This window comes from Corvus brachyrhynchos, unplaced genomic scaffold, assembly GCF_000691975.1.
Source record: "Corvus brachyrhynchos isolate BGI_N302 unplaced genomic scaffold, ASM69197v1 scaffold18, whole genome shotgun sequence".
In the NCBI taxonomy this organism is placed as follows: domain Eukaryota; kingdom Metazoa; phylum Chordata; class Aves; order Passeriformes; family Corvidae; genus Corvus; species Corvus brachyrhynchos.
The window spans coordinates 3,060,968-3,063,422 of record NW_008246064.1 but is presented as its reverse complement, the minus strand read 5'-3'; positions in this window follow the sequence as shown (position 1 = coordinate 3,063,422).

Below are 2,455 nucleotides of genomic sequence, written 5' to 3'. Positions count from 1 at the left end.
AAGGGAGCAGCCATACATTTATTTTATTGCTCTGCAACAAGCAAACAAGATCAAATGAGTTGAAAGCAAGGATGGGAAAGAATGTGCCCATCCTCTTCTCCCAGGTCCTAGGAGGAATCTCTCTGTGTTCTTGGACTAGGGTTCATCTCACCAGCCTTTAGATGGCCACATCGTGGTTGTCTCCTAAGGACTGGTTGTGGAAGGCTCCCTTTGTGGAGAGAAGGGGTCGTTTCCACAGAATGAGTCACCTGATCTTGTCTGAACCCTTTTAGACAGTCAGATAAGCGTCATCCCCTGTCTTCTGGGGAAAGCTGCAGCAGGGCCATGGACTGGCAGTGCTTGTGGGCTGGGACAAGAGGCTCAGAGGGGAGGACAGGCTTCTGCTTGTTGTCATGTGGCTCCAAAATCACAGAACTGGATTCCTGGGGACTGCAGGTTTAAGAGAATTGCATTTCAGCACACCCAGGTAGTGCCAGATTCGTGCAAGAAGCAACCAGAGGAAGCAGGGTCTTTAAATATGCTTTTAAAGGTGGTGGGAATGGAGATGCAACCTGAAAACGTGGCTGGGAAGACTTTTGTTGGGTCATTTGGTCTCCTGCCCCTGGGACTACACTGGGATCCATCTGGATTAGTCAACAGAGTTCACAACAAGGGTTCAGCTCATCACCACCGCAAGTTGGGGTTGCATCATTTCAGCCCCAAACCAATAATGAGGCAGGGCAACAAACTAGAAACACCTAATTACCTGCCCTGAACCAAATCAAGAAGGAAGGGATGCTTGGACATAGGCCCTTAAAGCTGCTAATGCAGAGATTGGCTCAGCATTGGTACTTGTGTAAAATTGCCCATCAGCTTCCCAGGGTGTCTCAACATCACAAAATCTAAGCTTTTCTTGACTACATTAAGGAAAACAATGTCCCTTCCTTCCCACCTTTAACCCATCACCTGGACTTTGCTGCTCTAGAAAGGATACAAAATGAAAGCCACAAAATATGTAGGAGTTTTCTCAGGAAAATCCAAGCTCGTCATGTCAAACGTCCGGGGTAGTGTTGCAAGGAAACTCAGTGAAATACAGGGAAGGGAAAAGCCCTGTTCATGTTTCAGTAGGTCACAAGGTGCAGTAAATGACCGTATTATTGAATGCAAATATGTACTCTGGATCAGTTGACCAGCTCTTGGGGTTTGGTTATTCAGTTACAGAGCAATGGTTCTTGCTGTTGTCTTTCCAACAGACTTCCGAAATAAGATCTTGATTTTTTAATTTAGACCAGATTTGTCTCTTTTAGGAAAAAAAAGTCCATGGTATCTATGGTGCGTGGCACTGCCAAACCTATTTTGTACAATTTCTCTCCTTCATCAAGAAGAGGGGATCAGAGCCTGGCAGGAGAGTGGATGGTTGAGGTTTCCCACAAGATCTCCAACCTAAAGGTCAAAACTCTAGCCCACTGTATGTTAGCAGCTGCAGAATTCAGCTTCCACCTAGATACAGCAAATGTTAGCATAGAACCACAGAATCATAGAAAAATCTGGTTGGAAGAGACCTCTGGAAATAATCCAACCATCCCCCTGCTCAAAGCAGGGCCAACTTCAACAGTTGCTCATATCTTTACACTTCTTCAGCCTGTGTTCAGAAATAAGGTCTGTGAGTGAATCTGCTCTCCTCCAGCAGGAACTGTGTAAAAATTCTGCTTTCCAAGACCTAATCCAGGGAGATCTTGGCAGCATAGCAGGCTGGGTGACTTTCCCCTATATACTTCCTCACTTGTATCCTAAATATCATCTGAATTTCAGCTCCACAACTTCAGTGGCAGCTATTTCCCTTTCCCCCATGTTAGAGCAGCTGATCACCCTCCAAAACCAGCCCAAAGCCCTCAGTGTCTCACCTCGAGTTGCCCAGAGTTTAATGCACTTTCTGACACTTTGTGACATTTTTAGACCTGTGCTCATCTTCCATTTCCAGGCAAAGCTGGTGCATGCTGCAGCAAGAATTAAATAAATAGTGACAGGTCGATATCCTCAGCACTTGATTTTTACTCAGAAAGATGGGAAAGCAACATCAGAGACTGAAAACATTGGTTTGTACTCTGGGAGAGAGGAGTGTGCAGTCCATCCTGTGGACTTGGCTTCTCTTACCAGCAGTACCAGCCCTGCTTCCACGGCCCTCCCTTTGTTCCATGTTCACTCAGGTTTGAGCTAGGGATCATCCCCCATGGCTGCATCCTGTAAGTGGCATTTATGGTCCTTCTTCTCTTTCTGTCCAAGCAGGAGAAGACCACATGCAGGGTGAAATGTGGGAGCACAGCTCATCCAAAGGCTGCAGCACAAAACCTCTCCTACAGGTATCTCAGTCTTTTTGGGTACCTGAGGATGTGGTGGGTGAGAATACTCAGCTTACTCTGAGGAAGCAAAGCTGGAGGGGGTTTTGGTGTTAATGAAAACATTTTCCTGGCACAGC